This window comes from Panthera pardus, unplaced genomic scaffold, assembly GCF_024362965.1.
Source record: "Panthera pardus isolate Hobbes unplaced genomic scaffold, ASM2436296v1 HiC_scaffold_26, whole genome shotgun sequence".
NCBI lineage: Eukaryota > Metazoa > Chordata > Mammalia > Carnivora > Felidae > Panthera > Panthera pardus.
In genome coordinates, this window is record NW_026526832.1 from 22,959,305 (window position 1) to 22,972,465 (window position 13,161).

At 48.3% G+C, this 13,161-nt stretch overlaps 1 long non-coding RNA gene across 1 annotated transcript; it reads right to left on the minus strand.

Moving 5' to 3' along the window:
- Positions 1-6,273: 6,273 nt before the first annotated feature.
- Positions 6,274-12,916, minus strand: LOC109267800 (uncharacterized). The gene is made up of 2 exons (XR_002080278.2): positions 12,857-12,916; positions 6,274-8,309 (listed from the first exon to the last, which is right to left on the minus strand). It is a non-coding gene; the product is annotated as an uncharacterized LOC109267800 (long non-coding RNA).
- Positions 12,917-13,161: the final 245 nt, after the last annotated feature.

The following is a 13,161-nucleotide window of genomic DNA, read 5'->3' on the forward strand; positions in this document are numbered from 1 at the left end:
GAGATACATTGTCATGGATTGATTGAGACTCTTTCTCTCTCTCTCTGTCTCTGTCTCTCTCTCTCTCTCTCTTTTTTTTTTTTTTTTTTTTTGCTCTCCATGTTTCCTGAGTGAGTCAAGCGATTGGGTAGAGAGGAGAGTATGAGGCTGTCTTAAATTTCTGAAACATATGCTTTTGAGATGGCTCATGAATTTCTTTGGAGTCCACACATCTGTGGAATGTCTCCCTTGGAGAAAATAGCTGTGGTGGTTAATTTTTAAACTTGACTGGACTAAGGGATGCCCAGTTATCTGGTAAAACATTATTCTGGGTGTGTCTGTGAGGATGTTTCCAGAAGAGATTAGCATTTGAAACAGTAGACTGAATAAAGGAGACCTACCCTCACCAGTGTGGGTCGGCATCATCCAATCCACTGGAGGCCTGAATGGAATAAGAAAGTAGAAGGACAAGTCTGCTCTCTTAAGCTGGACATCCATCTTTTCCTGCTTTCAAACATCAGAGCTCCTGGTGCTCTGGCCTTCAAACTCTGGAATTTACACTAGTGGCCCCTTTTCTGCCTCCCTTGCAAATTAATGTCCCCCCCGCCCCTGCCCCACTACTTTTTCAGGCCATTAGACTTGGATTGAATTATAACATTGGCTTTCTTGGCTCTCTAGCCTACAGATGGCATATCAGGCAAATCTCAGCCTTCATAATCACGTGAGCCAATTCTCATAATAAATCTGCTCATATGTCTAAATGTATCCTATTGGTTCTCTTTCTCCAGAGAATTCTGATACAAGAGCTGCCCACAATGTCCTGCCAGTAGATAAAAGTGTACGGTTTATAGCCAAAAACATGTGGGCATCCTAGCTACACTGTTGACTTTCTCCATGATCTTGGATCTATCCTTACTCCGTGCCTTGACTTTTTCCATCTGCCAAATGGGAATACTACTTCCAATAAGGAAGTGTTCTTAAGGGTATGTAGAAGGGAAGTATTAGTTATTATTAATGTACTTCAAAGTTCTTGGTGACACTAGCTGCATAAATATAGATCTTTCTTGTTTTAAACAAGCAATGCTAAACAAAACCAAAGAATATTAAATTATGAATTACAGAAGAGATAAATTATGGAGGTAGTTATTATTTAAATTGCAGAAATATTTCTCATTTTCAGCCCAGGGTTCCTTTACAAAGCAATCTGTCTTGTGCTTTTAAAAAAGTAATTCAATTTACCAAAATTTGATTTGCATGCAACTTTTTAGAAACATTTATCATGTAAAGTGAGACATCATCTGACTAAATTAGAGAATTTACCAATATGTTTTGGCTTATGATGAATATCACTTCCTCCAAGGATGGGAATATTGGCAAATTGAATTTCACTTCTCCCCTTCTCAAAGTGAGACTATCCAAGTCCGGTTTAGAAGCATCTGGTCTGAGAATTAGTAGTCATGGTGGAAATACTTGGATTCATGCTCTAGATCTGTCAATAAATCACACATGTCTCAGGGAGGCTGACCCCACGAGGCCTCAGTTTGCTCATCTAGAAAATGAGATTTTGGAGTTGATGATCCCTCCAGCTTTTGGGCTCACCGGTAGTGCTCACTGCTCACTGATAGTGCACAAAGGATAACACGTGGCATACTGTTGATGCATAATAAATGTTTAATCGATGGATGAATGAAGTCTTGACTTTCATTTCCTTCCAAGGCGATTCTGAAAATTCCAGAATTTATTATAAAAACAGAATCAGTTCAGGAAACCCCTTTCCTTAGTCCTCACTGACTTGACCTCTCTTTAGCGTTTTTTGCACCTTTAAGTCTGGTGAGAAAAAGACATCAGCTCTTTGTGAGGAGCAGGATTTGTATTTCAAGTTGGTAAATTGCAGATGACAGTTGCAATCCTGGAGAGACACAGAGAGAGGCGGCCCCTCGCCCGTCCTCTCCCACTGTCTCCCTGCACGGCCCTGCACCTGACTTGGCATTCGCTGCCCATGTCCTGCCACCAGCAAGGCTCCCCCCTCCATACTGCCTGGCAGGTCCGCACCTTCCTCCAAGCCCATGAATCATCAGAGGTGCTGAGGCTTCTCCAGCTTTGTGGTCCTGGCAGAGGTGTTGTTTCTTCTAAAAGTGGAGGAGAGAGAGAGTTGCTAAGGAACACCATTAATATGCTGACGGCAACACAATCTCCGAGAGTTTTGGCCTCGGCCGTTTGACTCTAATCAGGAAATCATTTTTAGAAGGATTTGTCAGTGTAAGAAAACAAGCCCCTGAACTAAATTAGGATCTGGATTATTTTTTCCTCCTCTCCCAATCTGCGGTGCGAGGCAGATTGCTGAGGCCTCACGGTTTGTGTGTGGTGAATTTGTTTCTGTTGCACATTTGAATTTGGAGCTTCCCAAAGGCGGCTGTGTTTCTAAGGACTGCATTTTGGAGCAGCACCCTTGGGGGTTTGGGGCTGTCTCTCCTTCCCTCACACTGGTTGGCTTTCTTGGCAAGGCGGCCCAGCTTCAAGACTCTGTAATCTGATTGTCTTTTTCTTTTCTGTTTTTCCTCCCCGTAATGAATTCACCGCGTGTCTCTGGGAAATTAAGGTAATCCATTATACTCTTGTCTCCCCATCGTCGCCGCAGGGATAATAGTATTTAACCCACCTTTGCAGTATACTGAGTGGCCTGTCAGGGTCTCTTCTTTAGAAGGACAACTTGAAAACATTTTAATAAATGCTCCTTAACTGTATGCTTTAAAAATACATGGGGCCAAATGGCAAACAGCTCAGTAGTAACCAGTCCAGCAAACAAGACTAGCTGTTCGTCACTCTCTCCATTACTTCTGTTTTTCTCCTCTTCCTCTCTCCACATACTTCCATTTCTCCTGGGACATGTTGTCTCTGTTCAGGGATAGAATCTTTGGGGAAACCCAGGGTTTTGGTTGTTACGGACCAGCGCCTGCTGCCCATGCAAATCCTCCCTGGGAAAGCAGTTGAGTTTCTCATTCTGCAGGGTTCCCCAGTGCTCCTCAGTGCTCCTCGGTGCTCTTCAATGCTCACAACAGGTGTGCCTGAGGACAGAGAAGTGGGTGCCCAACTTGTGTGCTGCAGAAGGGACTGGGTGGCCTGGCCGCAGGTCCTCTATTAAATGCCTGTGGTTTCATTTCCCATGCAGTCAGGGACCTAATCACGCTTAGGATGTCATGGCATGTCATGTGCATATCAGGCTGATTTTCTCCTTCCCTGTGGTGGAAACGTGTGTTCCCACAACCACAGGCCTGAGGCCTGGAGCTCATTCCTGAAGAGCAGGGTAAAAAGTGCCTTTAACTTTATTTTCCTACCTGTTCTTCTCCGAAGATAAAAGTAGCCACAGACATTCCATGGAGCGGGGAGGTGCCCACTGGCATGCAGTGTGAGCCCAGCCTGGGGATCAGAAAGCAAAGTCAAGGCTGAGCCCTTTTATGTTTGCAAGGCATCTGGACGGGACATGGCAGCTAATTGTGCCCAGAGGCTTTAGATGTCCCTCCATGTGCACTCAGAGTACCCGGTATTCTTGGGGTTTTGGGGCTGTTCAGGAGTTTTCAGAACTGACATGAGGTTAGCTCTGAGAGGGATATTCTCTGGTGCTTTCTGCTGATGACATGGGCTGCTCTTCATTGGAGAGACATCTTAGGTCCAAAGAATACCTGTAGGAGGACCTGATGACCCAGATGAGCATCCAGGTAAGTCTGAATGTTCTCATTTCTTTAAGTCATATGAGACATGTTAAATGCATTGGGAAAAGATGCGTTTAGAGAAGTCCTCCATGAAAAAGTATGTGATGCAGGAAATTCCCTTATTCTATCTCAAAACAGTCCCTTGTGCAGGATCAATCAGCAGGTCAAGACTGACCCTCTCAAGAAACACAGTCCTTGGTTTCTTACTCTCTAAGCTCCAGGGACGAGTGCTGCACAGATACCAACAGCAACTGAGTTCTATAACCAGGCTTCAAAGCTGTTAAAGGAGGGTTTCTCTCATCTCCTCAGTGAGATTAGGAGACTAGATCTTGAATTTCTCAGTCTTGGAAGAGACCACAGAGGCTATTAGGCTCAGCGGATTCTGTGTGTGTGTGTGTGTGTGTGTGTGTGTGTGTGTGTGTATTTAAGCAACTTTGCCTCCTGCCCCCAGGAAAGAATATATATAAAGGGAAGGGGAAAGAGAGGGACAGAGGATCCGAAGCTGGTTCTGTGCTTATAGTAGTGAACCCGATGTGGGGCTCCAGCTCATGAACCTCGAGATCATGACCTGAGCTGAAGTTGGACGCTCAACCGACTGAGCCACCCAATTGCCCCACCCACCAAATACTATCTTACGAAGAATTCCAAAATACTAAATAGGTACAAGGTGGGGCATTCTCACTGAAGTGGGCAGGAGGGTGGGGATTAGAATATCATTAACATGGTCTCTTCCCTGGTGCCATCTCCCATGTGGACCCACCCCTCAGTGGTTCCCAAGGCATGTTTGTGGAGTCCAGGGTTGCAAGCATCGATAATGCCTGACCCTTGTGTTTTACAGATGAAGTTACTGAAACTCAGAGAGATAGCTTAACCTCACCTTGCGCCACACATGTAGGAAATGTCTCATATATAAACCAAACACGTTAACATTCTTGCCACGGGGAGGAAGAGTTAAACTAAAACAGGCAGAAAGGTGCTGTGGCTGTGGGCTTCTGTCTTCCATAGGAAGGAAGATGACTTTGGCTCTCCCCTCAGTTTTCCTGCTTTTACGAGCCAGCCTATTTCCTTCTGGGCCCTCACTGCTGTTTACACAGCATAGCAGGGGCCGGGATGAGCCCACAGGAAGGGACTCTCCTTCTGTGCTAATGCAGGAAGGAATGTGGCATCGATCTATCTGCAATTATAAGCTCAATGTGTTTCCCTTGAATTTTTAGAAAAACCAAAGGTACTTTGCAAGTGCAATAGAGCTTCCAATTAGGCAGTTAAGTTCCCCATTTCTATTTCCCTAATGACTTGACTTGCTCTCTTGCTTTATGAAATGAAAATAGCTTTATTTGGGCACAAGGATGCAGCTGATTGCATGCTTAATATGCTTTTGCAACAAGTTCCTGCCTGTTCCTAGCATATGCAATGGGCAGAATAATACATTTCTGTGCTTCTTTCTGCCACATATCCATGGTCATTTACTCTAGTCCCATGCCTATGGTCACTGGGGGTGGTGCAGTTTGAAAGAAGTGTCCAGAAGGCTGGTGTTTAAGCCTCTAGAAGGAAAAGTGTCCTTGAAGAGAGGGCACTGGGCCCAAGGCCATGTTCATCAGGGGTGGTATGGAGTACTGGACTTCATGTGCTGAGTGGTGGAAAGCAGAGGTGGGGCTGGTAGAAATCACGCAGAAGAGTTGAAGCAGAGACACAGAGGGCAAAGAAAAGGCACAAGAAGGACATCAGCTGAGTTGTAAGAAAGAAAGAGTAGGGATGAAGAATTAAGCTCTGTGAAGATGTAGGGTTAGGGGTTTAGCAGTTGTTTCTTCACTGGGGAACTAGACTTGAAAGTAAAAGACGTGCTCACCTTCCACTGTATCTGGTTGAACGCTGCTCCAAGCCCCAGGCCCCAGGTTCCAAAAAGCCAAAGGACATCCCTTCTTTGTCTTTTCAGTTTACAGAAAACATTGACTCAGCCATGGCCTGTGTAGAGATGTTCACATACCTGGGCAGCACTTTTGAAAACCACTTCAGAAGATTTTTGGTGCTCTCTGCCCTACTCTTCCTCTTCCTCTGAGCTCAGCACAAGCCCGGAAGCCTTCAGAGGGTGTCCAGAGGGCCATCTGCATACCTGTTAATGCTCTCAGTGTGTATCATGGCTCACAGGGCTGTCTCCCGGTCAGGTATAAGACCATTTCCTTTCTCCCCTGACCCCCATGCTGAACAGCTGGGAGCAGGTGGTATTCCCGAAAGGCGTGTCACTTGACTCACAGGAAGTGGGACTGCAGAACAGGCAGCTTGAGCATGATGGCTGGCAGCAGTAGGCTGGGAATGCCCTCACGTTTCCCATTGCTGCTACCTGGCTGGGTCAGTAAGTTTTTCACATGGGTTGTTAAACGCAGAGCCCTCCATGGAGAAGACCACAACCACGGCTCTGTTGTCTGGGGTGCTTTGCAGAGCAGAGAGTCATCTATCTCTGTGTGGTCTGTGGCTGCTTTTGGCTTTCTTGTTTAAATTGCCCTTGATCAGAGCTGAGATTACAGAGGAACTTGGTCATTGCTGCAAGGCAGCTGTGGCTAAAAAATAAGAAAAAGGGAAGAAGATCTCACATCAGGCAGCTTCTCTTTATTTCTGGGAACACTCTGGGCCTTCCTTGAAGTGCATCACCTGCATAGCAGTGTTGGCTGGTCTGCCGATGGGCAGACCTGCTTTCCAAGTCTGAAGGAGACCCTGAGGTCATTGTGTCCATTCCCCTGCCTTCAGGCAGGATTAGAGATAAGCTGCCCTGCCAGAGGATAATCTCTTCTACTTGTAAAAGCTTCCAGAGTAGACCAGAATCTCTCTCTAGACCATTCATTGCAACTTTTAACAACCTTCACCATCAGGAAATTCTATCCTAAATCCCTTATGCTGCGGATTAAGTTTCTTTCCTTGTTCCATCCTCAGTAGCCACTGCCAAGACTTAGCCTGCACTGCCTGAGAGCTCTTCTGATACCTGAAGATTGTGTTAAATCCTGCCTGCCTGTCTTCCCCTGATGAATAATCCCAGCCTCTTTTTCTCCCAGGCCCTGCTGCCCGTCCTGCTCATCACCTTCGAGGCTACCCTCTGACCTCTCTCTAAGTGCCAGTGTCCCCTGAGGGAGCCCAGAACCCGACTCAGGAGTGCAGTGCATTTCTAACCCATCTTAGGTCCGTGAGAGTCCTTCCTGAACCCACGGCATGAACATTACCTTCTTGCTCGGGCACCCACATGGGCTTATGTGTTGGTGACCCTCACTCACAGGCTTACGGTCACCTTTCAACCTACTACTAGCCTATCAGATCCTTATCCTTTACTCTCTTGGATGTTAAGGGCAAGATAAATCGCCCCCATCAGCAGTATCGCTGTATCATTTTATCTGCACCAAACACTGACCACTACCAGCACTGGAAACAAAAAGAAGGGAGAATGGGGACAATTCTGAGTGTCCGTATCTCTTCTGGAAGGTTGTGACAAGAGCAAGGAGCAGAGACAGCCAGCTGGTTGGATGTGAGTCCTCACACTGCTCTAACAACAACAGGTGCTCTCGGTCTGATGGCTTTCTTTTCTCTCTTTCTCAGTGCGCTCTCTCACCATCTGGTCTCCACTGCTCCATACCCGCCCCATCCAGCACACTTAGCCCCATGCCTACCCCATGGCAGGCTCACTCCCAGTGCCTGCAGGCAGCAGAGCTCAACTCCAAGTCACCAAGCAGGTCCCAAAGAATTTGCATGGCCAGAAGGTGCTCACTGTGCACTGGGTGAACACACAGAAGGGCAAGGCGGCCTCTTCCTCAAGGAGGGTGAGGATGAGGCAGGGACTTGAGACACAGGCCTGGCAAACTACAAACAGCATGTGGGCTTTGGCCTGCTGTTCACAATAGGAGAGAGATGTCAAAAGGCAGCCTTCTGAAAAGGGCCACATGAGGGGTGCCTGGGTGGTTCAGTCAGTTAGGTGTCCAACTCTTGGTCTCTGGTCAGGTCTTGATCTCAGGGTTGTGAGTTCAAACCCTGCATTGGGCTCCACACTAGGCACAAGGCTACTTAAAACAAAAGGGGCCACCAGAGGTAGTTAGGTGTTAAGCACAGAAGACTTCAGGTCAGCAGTCAGAGAGGCTTCATAGGGGAGGTGGGTCGGGTTGGATGGGAGCTGGCCCTCAGTGGGCAGGTGTTGGCTAGGCCAAGAGCGTCCAGTATGGATTCAGCAAGAGAAGTCTGTGAGAGCTGGGATGCACTTGACTGGCTCATGGCTCCTGTTCTGCTCACCCCTTCCAATCCGTCCAACTCTTTCCATCTCTAGTTTCCAGAAGAGATCACCTTCTTCCTTTTATTCCATTCATAAGGGAAAAACTATTTGACGGGCATCCTCTATGTGCTGGAACAATTCCAGGCCAGAGGCGGCCAATAACATGCTGCAACACACCGGTAGACCATGACTGGTTCTGGAGTGTGGGATTCCAATTCCCTTGGTCCCTGGGCTGGACAGATGTGGCATGGGCTGGTCAGTCTCCTGGGTCTGGGTCACTTCCAATTGCTGAGTAACTCTCTTGGTTTCTCACGCTGTACTGCACAGTATTCTCATTTTGCGCCTTACTCTTCATGGTTGGGAGCACTGTCCTGGGCCTTGGGATACACAGATAACAAGGCAGGTGAAGCTACTCTAGTGGGTACGGCGGGTGACATTCTAAGACGGCCATTAAGATTCCCACCCCTGGTGTATATGCCCTGTGTAATCCTGTCCTCTCGAGTGTGGGTGTGGGCTGTGACTATAAAGGGACAGTTGGTTTCATGATTAGGTCATGTTGTATGACACAGTTGACCTTAAAAGTGATTGTTCTGGGTGCACCTGATATAATCAGGTCATCCCTCCAGAGGGACTTGGCTCTTCCTGGTGGGAAAGATTCAAAGTGTGACAGGGCCTGGATGTGAGGGAGATCCTGTTTCTGGCTTTCACAATGGAAGGGCCATGTGACAAGGAATGGGGGTGGCCCCTGGGAACTAAGGGCAGCCCCTGGATGATGGCCAGCAAGGAAATGGCAACCCCAGTGTCACACCTGCCAGGAGCTAAATCCTCCCACAACCACAGGGGCCTGGAAGAGGACCCCAAGCTCTGGATGAGAACGCAGCCGGGCCTACATCTCTTGTGAGACCCTGAGCAGAAAACTCAGTCCCTTCTGCTGCACGGACTAGGGAGCTAATGAATGGTGCTGCTGTAAGCTGAGTTTGTGGTGATGTGGGATGCAGCACAGAAAACTAATATTTGGGGGGGATACAAAAACATTGAACATGCAAGATTCAGATGGTGATGAGGGGTGTGTAGATGTAGACTGAAACCCAGCAGTATAATGGGGCGGGAGCGCCGTGGGTAGCCAGAGAGACATCACCTGGTGATGTTTAAGTGGAATGACAAGAAGGACCCAACCTGGTAGAGATCAGGGGGCAGAGCCATCCAGGTGGAGGGAATAGCTAGGGCAAAGGACCTGGGGCTACAACAAGCCTGATGTTTTCAGGTACAAAAAAAACAGGAAATGTGGCTTCCTGGATCTAGTCTACAGAGGCAGATACCAAATCATTCAGGGCTTTTTGAGATTAAACATGGCATTTGGATTTTATTTTCAGTGTGAGGGAAGCCAAGGAGGGTTTTAAGGAGAGGAGTGATGTCATATTTCGTTATTTCTTTTTAACTCAACGTCTGTTCTTCTATTCTTATAGAAGGAGGCTGAGGGCTGTTGGGGTCTGAGCACATGAATGAGTATCTGGGGTCTGGGCAGAAGACAGAAGGCAGAAGAGTGGGAACATCCCCAGGGCCTGGCTCCCTCGGGCTGCAATGGTTCCCTCCTTAAGACTGGCTGTTCTGTTGGGCACAATTCTGGGGGGAGGCCAGACCCTGGGCATGGAGAGTCCCGGTCACACACTGCTGGTGCTTAGTTCTTTGCACCGTGGTTTTATCCCTCCCTAGAGAGACCTCAGCACATAGATTACATTTTCTGTTCTATGCTGTGGGTACTATCCCATGCCACTGGTGCTCTGAACATGGTAGGCACTGGGTGGGTATATGCTTGGTGATGGCTGATGGCAAAGTGTGGTAGAGACTGTGGAGAGAAAATATCACATGCCAGTTTGGTTATTCATCCATGCCTTTATTTAGTTCATAAACATTTCCTGAGGGACTGTCCTATGCCCTGCCTTGTTCTAGGGGCTGGGAATACCATATCACATAGACAGAGTACATCTTTTCTTTAAGGAACTTATATTCTTAAAGGAGAGATAGATTTTTTAAAAAGTATAAAAACCGTGAATCAAAGAAAAACAATAACAAATGGAGGTAAGTGCTGTGAAGGAAGTAAACAAGGAAACTAAGTGCTTGGGCCTGGAGCCTCCCAGAAGGACTAACTCCGAGTTCTGAAGGTATAATTTAATGAACGAACAAATGCACGAATCAATAATTTTCCTGCCCCTGGATTTGCTGCATTCTGCTCAATTTCTCTTCTCTGAGTCTGTTTCTCCTGGGAGGAGGCCCGAGTGTTGGGGGTGGGGGTAGACAGGCAGAAAGGGCTTAAGCTGTGGATTCGTATTTCAGAGCCATCTCATCTAGCTGCTGTGGGAGCCCCGTGGGCCACATGTTAGGACAGAGGCTCTTCTGATGTTAGAGGGTGTGACGGTGGGGCCTCGATTGATGGGGAGAAAGGGGTAGGTTTGAGGGACACTGAAGAGACATGAAGCTAAGACTTGGAGGTTTACTGGTTAAAGGAGGAGAAGGTTAAAGGTCACGGGACAAGGACCAGATGCAGATCTCTCTAGTTTGGACCAAGGCTGGCTGGGAATGCTAATTTATTAAAATGCGACATTAAAGATAAAGAGCAAGGCGCGGTGGTTGGGGGGGGGGGGCGAGGTTGGGAGGGGTTGCTGGGAGAATTTTAGTTCCGGGTAAGCTTTGTCGGAGGCCCGTGTCCATTGGGAAGCTGACACACCTGTGGTGTGCTGGGGCCTGAGGGCTGGGCTGGAGACGCGGGTGGGGGGGCGGGGTGGGGGCTGTTATGGGTGCACGTGCTGGAAGCCGGGGAGCGAGGGAGCCGCCGGAGAGCCTGACCGCCGAAGAGCCAAACTTAAAGGGGGGGAGAGCAAGGGGAGTTGGTCAAGGAAAAAGTTAAATATCCAGAAAGGATTAATCCAGGGAAAACAGACCCAGCTGAGGAGGTGGGAGGGTGCAGACTCGGAGCTCAGGAGGTGCCCTTTGCGGGCGTCTGTCTGCTGGAGGGGCTCGGCCAGGTGTGTGCATGCGGGAGGAAGGGGAGGGCGCCCATCTGGTGCTTTCTCTTTTCACCGGAGGCAGCAGGTGAGGGATCTGTTGCTTACAGTCTTCCCATTTTTAAAATTTTTTTTTTTTTGTTTTAAGAGGTAAAACTCTGGCGCAGTAAGATTCTCCTGGGAAGGAGCGAATGACAAAGCTGGAGAGGTTGGAGGTGTGGGGGCGGGGAAGGGCAGGCACCCACCAGAAGGGGGTTTGTGAGGATGAGGGCAGCTTCTTCCACCTTTTCAGGAAGAGAGGGTGAGTAGAGATGTCGGGAGTGTGTGTGTGTGTGTGTGTGTGTGTGTGTGTGTGTGTGTGTGTGTGTGAACGGGAGGCTCAGGACTTCATTTGTTGCCTTCTGCTTCTCTGCAGACGAGGAAGGTGGCGGGGACAGGTGGGTGCGTGGTTGGTGCTTGCAGAAGGGGTGAGCTGGCTGCATGGAGGGGGTCTCTGCCCACGGGCCCCACGAATAATTCCAGACTGTACTGAATGGTCTGGTTGGGCCTGTTATTTGAAGTTCTTTAGAACCGAAAGCTGAACAGGTTGAGAAGGTCGGAGCTTTGCACCCCAGAGCACAAGCTTCCTTCTTGGCCTCTCAGAGGGGACACAGGGGAGGTGACAGTGGCACAGGGCAGGCTGAGTTACTGCTTTCTCTGGGCGAAACGTGGGGAGGAGACCAACCTGTGAGTTTTTAAGATAAGCCCATGCGAATATTTCTGTCTCCATTTTTGTATTTCTTGTCTCACCACCTGCCCCCACCTCCTCCCCAAATCTGTTCCATAAGTAATTAATGACTGCTGCAGCGGCTTCTGTTCCTATAACTGAAGACACCTTTTGGCAGCTTTGTAAGTCTTGTGTCTTTCTTGGCTTCTAAAGCTAAGCTGCTCACCTTGTGTCTAAAACTGTGGCTGCAGACAGTTTGCTTCCGTGTGTCTCTGCATTATGGGTGAGTAGTCACAGCTGCCATCACATTGTGTCTGTACAGCCTGATCAGTCCTCAGAACTGAAGGTCAGGTAACACTGAGCTCTGGGCACGGAAGATGTGTGGGAGGGTCGGAGGAATTTTTATGGGTGGTAAGGGGCCAGATACGGTACAAAACACTGGATTCCGTGTTGTCGAACTATGCTGCCCACCCACGTCAGGTTCCCTTGAAGCAGAGCCTGAGATAAGAATTCTTCAGAATGTGATTTATTGAGGGGGTGCCCTCAGGAGTGGGGGCACAAGGAAAACAGGATAGGGCAGGGGAAGAAGCCTGAGGAAGGATGTGGCTTGGGCTGCATGCCAGCTCCCTTTGGTCCCATGGGAAATCCTGGAATGTGAATTGTACCCCAGTGTTGGACTTCCCTTGTCTAGCCTTTCCTTGGGAAGTGGGGAGACAGTGGCCGTGATGTCTTCTGATGTCCCCACTCAGACCAAGATAAGTCTAAGAGAGCACCAACAGTTTCCATTACTATGTCCGTTTACTTTGTTTCACATAGTGAAGTCATTCATTCTTTCATTCATTCAACAAATACATGTTGGGACTGGCTCTTCCCTTAACCCTGATATTTCTGGCTGTTTCAGGCACATTTTCTTTAAATACTTAAATAGCCAAAGGGTTTTATGCTCTTAGGAGCACCAGGAAACCTCCCTTTGTCTGTTGACCTGGCTCATAGGTGTATTTCCACTCTATGTAAAGCAGTTTACATATCAGTGGGGTGGAAAAGGAAGAGAACAGGAGAGCATTGTAGCCTCAGGAGGAGGGAGAAGGAGGGACAGGGTGAGGATGGGAAAGGCCAAGGGCCCTGGGCAGGCCTCCCAGTGTTTCCAGCTGGTTGCTCATGGGCTACACGCATGGGGAAAGATAACAAAGAGCTAGTCTTTGTGCATGGATCTTACCTCTCTGGCATGGATGAAGAATTCAGGTGCTGGTCCGAGGCTACCTTAGGAGTTTGTTGCTATGGGAGCTCCTACTTAACGCTGAGAGGCTGAGGCTTTATGAACTCATCACTACCCTTTGTATGATGTCAAAGAGATGTCATTGTCACTCACTTCCCCATTGTGGCCCCCATCTATAAAATCAAAGCATCTGGTAACTCGATCCTGAAGTCCCTTTCCAGGGCTGAGACCCTCTATTTCAATAGTTCCTGGCTTTGACAGGTTGAGAACAAATAACCTAGTCCTGAGAGGACATACCTACTCTT